General features: G+C 49.5%; 1 non-coding gene across 1 annotated transcript; it reads left to right on the top strand.

The window, feature by feature from the left end:
* Positions 1–480: 480 nt before the first annotated feature.
* LOC119948356 lies at positions 481–618 on the top strand. Its single transcript, XR_005456757.1, has one exon. It is a non-coding gene; the product is annotated as a small nucleolar RNA SNORA7 (small nucleolar RNA).
* The last annotated feature ends 11,463 nt before the right edge of the window (positions 619–12,081 follow it).

Here is a 12,081-nt window from a genome sequence, read left to right as displayed (position 1 = left end):
GTCCGTACCCAACAGTGGGCTCACAGTCTAGAAGGGGGAGACAGACAAGAAAACAAAACATATTAACTAAATAAAATAAATAGACTATATCACCCAAAGCAGCGTGACTTAGTGGTAATTCATTCATTCATTCAATCGTATTTATTGAGTGCTTACTGTGTGCAGAGCACTGTACTAAGCGCTTGGGAAGTCCAAGTTGGCAACACATAGAGACGGTCCCTACCCAACAGCGGGCTCACAGTCTAGAAGGGGGAGACAGAGAACAAAACAAAACATATTAACAAAATAAAATAAATAGAATAAATATGTACAAATAAAATAGAGTAATAAATACGTACAAACATATATACATATATACAGGTGCTGTGGGGAGGGGAAGGATTGGTAAGGTGGGGGGGTGCCCATGCTCTACCCACTAGGCCACGTAGAGCGAAACATTTGCCCCCCATCTTTTTTTTTTTAATGGTATTTGTTAAAGCCCCCCTCTCAGGGTCGCACCTGGAGAGTTTCCAGTCCTCTACCGGTCTCGACTATGGGAGGGAGAGTCAAGCAGTGGCATACCCATTCCATTCCTAGCTTGGGCAGTGGCTAGCGAGTGGAAGGCCATCTGCTATAAGAGAAAACTCACCCATCTTGGGCAGCCGCGGCACGGGAGAGAATCGAGGACGGAGACTCGAGCTGACCGCGCAGATGGAGCCGATCAACGGTAAACCACCTCCGTATTTTTATGAAGATCTGTGGATCCACTATTAATTAATTAATAATGGCATTTATTAAGCGCTTACTATGTGCAAAGCACGGTTCTAAGCGCTGGGGAGGTTACAAGGTGATCAGGTTGTCCCACGGGGGGCTCACAGTCTCAATCCCCATTTTACAGATGAGGTTACTGAGGCCCAGAGAAGTGAAGTGACTTGCCCAAAGTCACACAGCTGACAATCGGCGAAGCCGGGGTTTGAACCCATGACCTCCGACTCCAAAGCCCGGGCTCTTCTCCACTGAGCCACGCTGCTTCTCTATCTACTTACCAGAACGACTGCAGGCGGAGGTGGGGCGTCCTAGGAGAGACGCGTCCATGGCGTTGCTATAGGTCGGAGACGACTCGACGGCGTAAGGCAAGAATTTGTTCGGCATTTACCACGTGCCAGGCGTTGTACTAAGCACTGGGGTAGACACAAGCTAATCAGGTTGGACCCTGTCCCACCTGGGGCTCACAGTCTTAACCTCCATTTTAATGATGAGGTCAATTCATTCATTCATTCAATCGTATTTATTGAGCGCTTACTGTGTGCAGAGCACTGTACTAGGCGCTTGGGAAGTACAAGTTGGCAACAAATAGAGACGGTCCCTACCCAACAGCGGGCTCGTCAATGAGACACAGGGAACTGAAGTGACTTGCCCAAGGTGGCACAGCGGACAAGCGGCAGAGCCAGCGCTTAGAACAGTGCTCGGCACATAGTAAGTGCTTAACACACACCATTATTATTATTATTAGAAGTCAGGTCCCCTGACTCCGAGGCCTGTGCTCTTTCCACTAGGCTTTGCTGCTGCTGCTTCCCTCTCTGACAGCCATTCTCAACCGATCCCTTTCCAATGGCTTCTCCTCCACTGTTTCCAACAATGTGCACGTCGTCCCTTGACTCCTCGGCTGCTGTTCCTCTCCAAAATCCCGGAGTTGGTCACGCCCGCTGCCCCCCGCTTCTTCTCTTTCAATTCCCTCCTCGGACCCCTCCGATCCGGCTTCCGCCGCCTTCGCTCCCCGGCCGGTATCTTCTCAAAGGTCACTGATGATCTCCTCCTTGTCCAGTCCAATGGCCTCTACTCCATCCTAGCCGTCCTTCAACCTCTCGGCCGCATCCGACACTGTCGACCACCCCCTTCTCCTGGAAACATCATCCCACCTTGGCTTCACTGACACCGACCTGTCCTGGTTCTCTCCGGCTGCTACTTCTCAGTGTCCTCTGCAGAATCCTCCTCTACCTCCCATCCTCTGATAGTGGGGGTACTTCAAGGCTTCAAGGCTCCATCTACACCCTCTCCCTTGGAGAACTGATTGGTTCCCATGGCTTCAAATGCCACCTCTACATAGATGATTCCCAAATCTACCTCTCCAGCTGTGACCTCTCTCTCTCTGTAGTCTCGTATTTCCCCCTGACATCGGGACATCTCCGCCTGAATACCTCAAACTAAACATGTCCAAAACAGAATGCCTCATCTTCTCACCCACAACCTGTCCTCCCTATCGTTCCCATCATGGTAGACACCACCACCATCCTCCCTGCCCCACAAGCCCGTAATCTCGGCATTGTTCTCCACTCGTTGCTCTCGTTTTAACCGCATTCTTTCATTCGTATTTATTGAGTGCTTACTGTATGCACGGCACTGAACTCAGTGCGTGGGAGAGTACAATACAACAATAATATTCAATGTCACCAAATCCTATCAGTTCACTTCACTGCCCAAATCCATCCTTTCCGTTCCATCCAAACTGCTGATCCAAGCACCTATCATATCCCGCTTTGCTGACCTCCCTGCCTCCTGTCTCTCCCGACTCCAGACCATACTTCACTCTGCTGCCTAACATTTTTCTACAAAAAAGCTCAGTTCACATCTCCACTCCTCAAAAACCTCCAGTGGTTGCCCCTCCACCTCCACATCAAACAGAAACTGCTCACCATCAGCTTTAAAGGACTCCATCAGCTCGCCCCCTCCTACTTCACCTGGCTGATCTTCGACATCCCAGCACACTCACTTTGCTCCTCCAACGGCAACCTACTTATCAATCAATCAATCCATCAATCAATCCCGTTCATTGAGCACTTACTGTGTGCAGAGTCCTGTGCGAAGCACTTGGGAGAATACAATATGAGTTGGTAGACACGTTCCCTGCCACAAAGAACTTACAGAAGAAGTTCAAAGTTCTGTAAGAACTTGGAGAAGCCGCGTGGCTCAGTGGAAAGAGCCCGGGCTTTGGAGTCAGAGGTCATGGGTTCAAATCCCGGCTCTGCCAACTGTCAGCTGTGTGGCTTTGGGCAAGTCACTTCACTGCTCTGGGCCTCAGTTCCCTCATCTGGAAAATGGGAATGAAGACTGTGAGCCCCCGGTGGGACAACCTGATCACCTCGTAACCTCCCCGGCGCTTAGAACAGTGCTTTGCGTGTAGTAAGTGCTTAATAAAATGCCATCATTATTACAGTCTAGAAGGGGAGACAGACATTAATATGAATAAATTCTGGTTATGGGCACAAGGGCTGTGGGGCTGAGACTGGGGGGGAATAAAGGATGTAAATCCAAGTACAAGGGCAACGTGGAAGGGAGTGGGAGAAAAGGAATGACAGCTTAGTTGGGGAAGGCCCCTTGGGGATGTAATTTTAATAAGGCTTTGAAGATGGGGAGAATAATCCAGGCACCAGGCTGAGTGAACTCTGGCACTTCATATTCACACTGAGTTGCTATAATTCAGTTCTCTCTTTGGCTTGGCAAATCTTCTGTTGTTTCCTCAATGAATCCCATGCCCACAGCCGGCCCCCGTCTCTTATAACGGACCGCCGCTCTTCCTTCCTTCAAAGCCTTATTAAAATCACATCTCTTCCAAGATGCCTTCCCCGACTAAGCCCTCATTTTTTTCCTATTCCCTCTCCTTTCTGCATCACCTATGCACTGGGATCTGTCACCTTTAAGCACTTGATATACACCCCACCCTCAACCCCACAGCCCTCATGTCCGTATCCATAATTTATCTTAACATCTGTCTCCCCCGCTAGACTGTGAGCTCTTGATGGGCAGGGAAAGTGTTTACCACCCCTGTTGGACTGTAGTCTCCCAGTGCTCTGTGCACAGTAACTGTTCAATAAATAAAATTGATCGATTGCTCGATTGCTCAGTAGGCTGCTGATACTGACGATGGTATTTGTTAAGCACTTACTATGTGCCAAGCATTGTTCTAAGCACTGGGGGGAGGGATACGAGGTAATCAGGTTGTCCCACGTGGGGCTCAGTCTTAATTCCCATTTGACAGAGGAGGGAACCGAGGCACAGCTGACAAGTGGCGGAGCTGGAATTGGAACCCATGACCTCTGACTCCCAAGCCCGGGCCCTTTCCACTGAGCCACGCTGCTTCTCAAGTTGGGAAGGACGACTACCAAAGGCAGCGAGAGGACACCAAGTACCCACATGTTCCAGCCCAAGGAAGGAAAGGCCACGTTGCTCTCTACGGTCCAGTAATCTTGCCGGTGAGGGCCGCGGTGACATTCCTGAACTCCGGGTGCCGGCGGAATGGTTGGGTAATCTCTCCCACATTATTATTTGGGTATTTGTTAAGCGCCTAAGTGTCAAGTACCGTTCAAAGTTAATCGGGTCGAACACAGTCTCCGTCCCACAGGGCGCTTACAGTCGAAGTAGGAGGGAGAACGGGAACCGAATCCTCATTTTACAGATGAAGTGCCTTGCCCAAGGTCACGCAGCAGCAGTCAAGTGGCAGGCCCAGGCGTAAAACACAGGTCCTCCGAATCCCAGGCCTGTACTCGTTCCCCCAGGCCGGGCGGCTCCTCAGAGAGGCATCGAGTTGGCATAGAGCCAGAGAAGTCGGCGTAGACAGCTATTGAGATCGGAGATATTCCGGTCTGCTTTTGAGTCGCCAGCTCGTGGCCCCTCGTTCAAAAGATGGGTTGTACTAGGTCCCATTGCCATTGGTGGCTTGCTGTGCGACTGCAAAACTCATTTTTAACTTTGGAGACGTTTAGGTTTTTGCTCCTCTCCACATTGCATTTGGGATCAACCTTCTCCAGATTATAAAGCGGTGTTAAAGGTGTTTCTTCACTTGGCCATCTCCCCCCAAATATGGCTAGCCTGGCTCAGATACACTGGTGGATAAGCAAAACACAAAGTTTGGGAAGCATATAGGGTGAGCGGATACTTTCTGTTAACTGAAGTCCTGGGATCTGGAAAAAGTTAAATATACAATTAGCCAATTGCATTAAACATAGGTGAGAAGAGTCCAAGTGACATCAATTTGGTAGAGAAAGGAGTTTGGATGGATTCATTGTTGAGAGGTTCATAGTGGATTCCTGGAGGGAAAGTGCTCTGCACACAGTAAGCGCGCAATAAATACGATCGAATGAATGAATGAAAAGCTAAGGACGTCAGCTGGCCCATCCCTAACCACCACCGGCTTTCTCCAAGCATCCAGTTTCTTCTGTCAGAGACAGAATGCCAGGCTGGAGTGGATCACTAGCCCGACTCAGTAATGGCATTACTTGTGGTCTTAGGTTTTAATGAAGTGAATGGAGTCACGGGACGAAGGTACACTACAGACAACAAAGTTTGGATCGTGGCGGGGAAATGATGAAAGCGCCGCTCTTTCCGTTTTTAGAAAGAAAATTACCATCTAATCCCAAGGTTTGGTATTTCTATTTGTAACCACTGGAAAGCATTCGATTTTTGCAATGATTAGAAGGTGGACCAGACAGAAGAGCAGGTTTTCTTTTCAGGATGCTTTTTACTCATTCGAAGAAACCATCCTAGCCATATGTATCGCATTAGCTGCTCTTCTCTCAATTGCGTGAGATGCAGTTCCACAATTTAGTTGAATTACAGTAGAGCAGCCCAGGGCTGCAGCTATTAGCGGAATACGTCAAGCAGGGGCACTAGACTCCACCACAGCCTCGGTCCCTAGGTGGAAAAAAGGAAACGCGGTAATGATTTCAAGTTCAGGGCACAAGCAGGCCGTTTCACACCGACGCTTAAGGCACCCCCGGCTGTTCATCAATGACAGATCACTCTAGCAGCCTTGAGTGGACGGAAGAGAGTACAGCCTTCCCTGGCCAACCGGTTTTTTGAAGATCCAACGCTAAATATCCCGTAAACTGTCGTGGTAACTCTGGAACCCAGTTGGGAATAACCGGGGTGGCAGGTGGCCTGGATCGGCCCCGCCACCCATTTCCAGGTCACCCGCGTGATCTTCAGGTGCTCCTATCACGAAGACCAGTCTTGCATTGTACTTTATACCAATGATAATAAAAATAATAATAATGGTATTTGTTAAGCGCTTATGCGCCAAGAACTATACTACGCTCTGGGGTAAATATTTCTATTTCTTTTTATTTTGTTAGTATGTTTTGTTTTGTTGTCAGTCTCCCCCTTCTAGACTGTGAGCCCGCTGTTGGGTAGGGACCATCTCTATATGTTGCCAACTTGGACTTCCCAAGCGCTTAATACAGTGCTCTGCACACAGTAAGCGCTCAATAAATACGATTGATGATGATGATGATGATGATGTTGCCAACTTGGACTTCCCAAGCGCTTAGTACAGTGCCCTGCACACAGTAAGCGCTCATTAAATACGATTGAATGAACGAATGAATGTCATCAGGTCCCACATGGGGCTCTCAGTCTGTGTAGGAGGGAAACCAGGGGTTGAATCCCCATTTTCCAGATGAGGGAACTGAGGCACAGAAGTTGTGATCTGCCCAAGGTCACACGGGATTAGAATCCAGGTCCTCTGTCTCCCAGGCCTGGGCTCTTCCCAGTAGGCCACACTGCTTCTCTATTAAGAAGATCTCCAGTCTTAAAATGCTGCATCTTTTCCCCAATTCCACTGTGACTGTGAAGTTTCTGTCCCTAATCATGGCCTCTGAGCAAAATGTGAGTAAGCCACTTATCAGGGCAAGAAAAAATAGTTTAACTGAACTGAAATTTTTTTCGGGAGTAATTTGAACATGTATTACAAACCGATAGCATTCAAGTGAAAATGATTTTTACACACCGTGCTCCTTTATTCGTATTTACCATGCCTCACGTACGGCTTAGAATCGGGGCTGCCGACAATTTTGGGGCAGCAGTGAACTTGGGGTGGAGTTTGCGGGGGCTGGGGCTTTGAGGGAAGAAAGGGTGCAGATTTATTACTCTATTTTACTTGTACATATTTACCATTTATTTTGTTAATGATGTGCATCTAGCTTTATTTCTATTTATTCTGATGACTTGACACCCGTCCACGTGTTTTGTTTTGTCGCCCGTCTCCCCCTTCTAGACTGTGAGCCCGCTGTTGGGTAGGGACCGTCTCTATGTGTTGCCAACTTGTACTTCCCCAGCGCTTAGTACAGTGCTCCGCACACAGTAAGCGCTCAATAAATACGATCGAATGAATGAACGAAAGGGTGTTGGAAGAATCAAGGATGAAGTGGACCGGCACGAGAAAGTTATAGGGAGGGAAAGAGGAGTTCTGTAGGCCCGTTGAGTTTTGAGGGGCTGTCGGAGCATCCAAGTGGAGATGTCCTGGAAAAAGGAAAAGATGCGGGAATCGCAGGGCAGGTAAGTCATCAGGGGCAGAGACAGATTTGGGAGTCGTCGCACAGAAGTGATGGCTTAAGCTCTGCCCTCCTGGCAGCAAGTCATAGGCTTGAATTGCTTTAATTTGGGGGCAGCAGTGAAGTTGGAGTGGAGTTCTGGCGGGGTGGGGCTTCGAGGGAAGAAAGGGTGCAGATTTATTACTCTATTTATTTAGGCTTGAATTGCTTTAATAATAGTGGTGATGGACTGCATGGAGCCAGGCAAAGTCGGTCAATCCATCAGTGGTATTTATTGAGTGCTTCCTGCGTGCAGAGCATTTATATTAAGCGCTTGGAAAAAAGTACAACAGAGTTGGCAGACCTACTCCTTGCCCACAGGGAGCTTGCAGTCTACAAGGGGAGGCAGGCATTAAAATAGATTAGGGACAGGAGTAGAGATCGCTCTCTCCCAAGCGACCAGTGACCTCCTTCGGACTCTACCCCGTAGCCTCCGGTTTTCCGCAGCCTCTCTGGCTGCCTTTGATTGCGCGGACCACCCTCGCCCGGGAAACCCGATTTTTCCGACCTTGATTTTGCTGCAATAGTCTTCTCTAGTCGATGCTTCCTAAATCTTCCCCTGCTCCCCCGCTTCTAGACCGTGAGCCCGTCGTTGGGTAGGGACCGTCTCTCTATGTTGCCGACTTGTACTTCCCAAGCGCTTAGTACAGTGCTCTGCACACAGCAAGCGCTCACTAAATACGATTGAATGAATGAATTCCCTAACCATGGGCGTTCCTCAAGGCTCAGTTCTGGTCCCCTTCTATAATAATAATAACGATGGCATTTATTAAGCGCTTACTATGTGCAAAGGACTGTTTAAGCGCTGGGGAGGTTGCAAGGTGATCAGGTTGTCCCACGGAGGGCTCACAGCGTGGCTCAGTGGAAAGAGCCCGGGCTTTGGAGTCAGAGATCATGGGTTCAAATCCCGGCTCGGCCAACTGGCAGCTGTGTGACTTTGGGCAAGTCACTTCACTTCTCTGGGCCTCAGTTACCGCATCTGGAAACTGGGGATGAAAGCTGTGAGCCCCTGTGGGACAACCTGATCACCTTGTAACCTCCCCAGCGCTTAGAACAGTGCTTTGCACATAGTAAGCGCTTAATAAATGCCATCCTCATCATTATTATTATGTTTAAAGAGCTGGGTATTAGCAACTTTGGCATTTGCTCACTATTGTATTGTTAATCCCAGCCACTGATGTTCAGCTGTTGATGGCATTTATCACCAATCCTCATTTTACAGATGAGGTCACTGAGGCACAGGGAAGTTAAATGACTTGCCCAAAGTGGCGGAGCTGGGATCTGAACCCATGACCTCTGTCTCCACTTTCTGCTGAGCCACGCTGCTTCTATTCTCACCCCCTCTGGGGAATCTTAGCTACTCCCACGGGTCCCACTATCATCATCATCAATCGCATTTATTGAGCGCTTACTGTGTGCAGAGCACTGTACTAAGCGCTTAAGGCAGATGGCTTCCAAATCTCTCATCAGCCCTAACCTCTCGCCTTCTCTGCAAATTCACATCTCCTCCTGCTGCTAAGACATCCCTGCAGAGATGCCTGCTTACACTTCAAATTATGTCGGAAACTCATCTCACCTCCCAAATCCTCTCCTCCACCGCCGCCACCACCTCCTCATCTCTCAAGGACCACCCTGAACGGCGCCCGGTCTCGCCTGATCCCGGGAGCTAGGCGGGATCAGGCCTGGTTAGTGCTTGGATGGAAGACCGCCTGCAAATACCAGGGGCTGTAGGCTTTTCGAGAAGCAGCGTGGCCTAGGGGAAAGAGTACGGGCTTGGGTTCTAATCCTGAGTCCACCATTTGCCCGCCTGGCTGGATTTTTCTAAACATCATTCTCCGTACTTCTTCCCGCTCCTCAAACACCTCCCGCGGTTGCCCGTCGAGCAGAAACTCCTGACCATTGGCACTGCGGCACTTAATTAGCTTTCTCCCCGGTACTTCTCATTCTCCCAGTACAACCCAGCGTGCGTACCTCGTTTCTCTCTAAACCTACCCTCTGACTCATTTTTACCTTTCTCCCTGCCACTCTCTTGCTCACACCCTCACTTCTTCCAGGAACTCCCTTCTCCTTCACACACAATAGTAGCATTTGTGAAGTGCTTACTATGTGCTACGCGCTGGAGTGGATACAAGCAAAACGGGTTGGACACGGCCCCTTTCCCACATGGGGCTCACGGTTTTAATCCCCATTTTTTAATGATGGGGGAACTGAGGCACAGAGAATAATAATGATGGCAATGATAGCAAAGCGGGTTGGACACAGTCCCTTTCCCACATGGGGCTCACAGTTTTAATCCCCATTTTTTAATGATGGGGGAACTGAGGCACAGAGAATAATAATGATGGCAATGATAGCAAAGCGGGTTGGACACAGTCCCTTTCCCACATGGGGCTCACAGTTTTAATTCCCATTTTTTAATGATGAGGGAACCGAGGCACAAGAAATAATAATAATAATGAAGCGCTGGGGGGGAATACAAGGTGATCAGGTTGTCCCACGTGGGGCTCACAGTCTTAATCCCCATTTTACAGATGAGGTAACTGAGGCCCAGAGAAGTGGAGTGACTTGCCCAAGGTCACACAGCAGAAAAGCGACAGATCTGGGACTAGAACCAGCAGACATCCACAACGCATCGAGCAGAGGACTGCTCACCCCTTCTTCAAGGCCCTTTGGAATTACATCTCCTCCGGGAGGCCTTCCTTGATTACTCTCTCATCTCCCCACCTTCCCCCAGCCACTTCAGTACTTCCACCCTTGGGCACTCACAACCCCCATTGTACTCTCCGGTAATAATAATAATGACGGCATTTATTAAGCGCTTACTATGTGCAAAGCACTGTTCTAAGCGCTGGGGAGGTTACAGGGTGATCAGGCTGTCCCATGGGGGGCTCACAGTCTTAATCCCCATTTTACAGATGAGGGAACTGAGGCACAGAGAATAATAATAATAATGATGATGGCATTTATTAAGTGCTTACTATGTGCAAAGCACGGTTCTTAAGCGCTGGGGAGGTTACAGGGTGATCAGGCTGTCCCACTGGGGGCTCACAGTCTTAATCCCCATTTTCCAGATGAGGTAACTGAGGCCCAGAGAAGTGAAGTGACTTGCCCAAAGTCACAGAGCTGACAACTGGCAGAGCCGGGACTTGAACCCCTGACCTCTGACTCCAAAGCCCGGGCTCTTTCCACTGAGCATAACTGTCCCACAACATTGTAAGGACAAAAACGAGTAACACCAAGGGCTAGGGCAGGGGTGGGGACAGAGGGTGAGAATGTGGCATAAACATTGCAAATCTGGTTAGTTTTTCTAGATTTTAGGGCATCATTCATTCATTCATTCAATCGTATTTATTGAGCGCTTACTGTATGCGGAGCACTGTACTAAGCACTTGGGAAATACAAGTCGGCAGCATATAGAGACGGTCCCTATCCAACAACGGGCTCACAGTCTAGAAGGGGGAGACAGACAACAAAACACGTAGACAGGTGTCAAAATCGTCAGAACAAATAGAATTAAAGCTTTATGCACATCATTAACAAAATAAATAGAATAGTAAATATGTACAAGTAAAATAGAGTAATAAATCTGCACAAATATGTATGCAAGTGCTATGGGGAGGGGAAGGAGGGAGGGCTGGGGGGATAGGGAGGAAGAGAGGAAAAAGGGGGCTCAGTCTGGGAAGGCCTCCTGGAGGAGGTGAGCTCTCAGTAGGGCTTTGAAGGAAGGAAGAGAGCTAGCTTGGCGGATGTGGGGAGGGAGGGCATTCCAGGCGAGAACGAGGTACAGTGAAGAGGTTAGCGGCAGAGGAGCGGAGGGTGCGGGCTGGGCTGAAGAAGGAGAGAAGGGAGACGAGGGAGGAGGGGGCAAGGTGATGGACAGCCTTGACGTCGAGAGTGAGGAGTTTTCGCTTGATACGTAGGTTGACAGGCAGCCACTGGAGATTTTTGAGGAGGGGAGTAACATGCCCAGAGCGTTTCTGTACAACGATAATCCGGGCAGCAGAGTGAAGTATAGGCTGAAGCAGGGAGAGACAGGAGGATGGGAGATCAGAGAGGAGGCTGATGCAGTAATCCAGTCGGGAGAGGATGAGAGATTGAACCGGCAAGGTAGCGGTTTGGATGGAGAGGAAAGGGCGGATCTTGGCGATGTTGCGGAGGTGAGACCGGCAGGTTTTGGTGACGGACTGGATGTGTGGGGTGAACGAGAGAGCGGAGTCGAGGATGACACCAAGGTCGCGGGCTTGTGAGACGGGAAGGATGGTAGTGCCGTCAACAGAGATGGGAAAGTCAGGGAGAGGGCAGGGTTTGGGAGGGAAGATAAGGACCTCAGTCTTGAACATGTTGAGTTTTAGATGGTGGATAGACATCCAGATGGAGATGTCCTGAAGGCAGGAGGAGACACGAGTCTGGAGGGAGAGAGAGCAGGGGCGGAGATGTAGATTTGGGTGTCATCAGCACAGAGATGATAGTTGAAGCCGTGGGAGCGAATGAATTCACCAAGTGAGCATAGATAGAGAACAGAAGGGGACCAAGAACTGACCCTTGAGGAACCCCTACAGTAAGGGAATTGGGTGGGGGGGAGGAGGAGCCCGCAAAGGAGACTGAGAATGAACGGCCGGAGAGATAAGAGGAGAACCAGGAGAGGACGGAGTCTGTGAAGCCAAGGATGGATAGCGTGTTGAGGAGAAGGGGGTGGTCCACAGTGTCGAAGGCAGCTGAGAGGTCAAGGAGGATAAGG

The sequence above is a fragment of the Tachyglossus aculeatus genome, chromosome X4 (assembly GCF_015852505.1).
Source record: "Tachyglossus aculeatus isolate mTacAcu1 chromosome X4, mTacAcu1.pri, whole genome shotgun sequence".
Taxonomy (NCBI): Eukaryota; Metazoa; Chordata; class Mammalia; order Monotremata; family Tachyglossidae; genus Tachyglossus; species Tachyglossus aculeatus.
The sequence above is the reverse complement of the archived record's forward strand: the minus strand, read 5'-3'. Positions and strand labels throughout refer to the sequence as shown.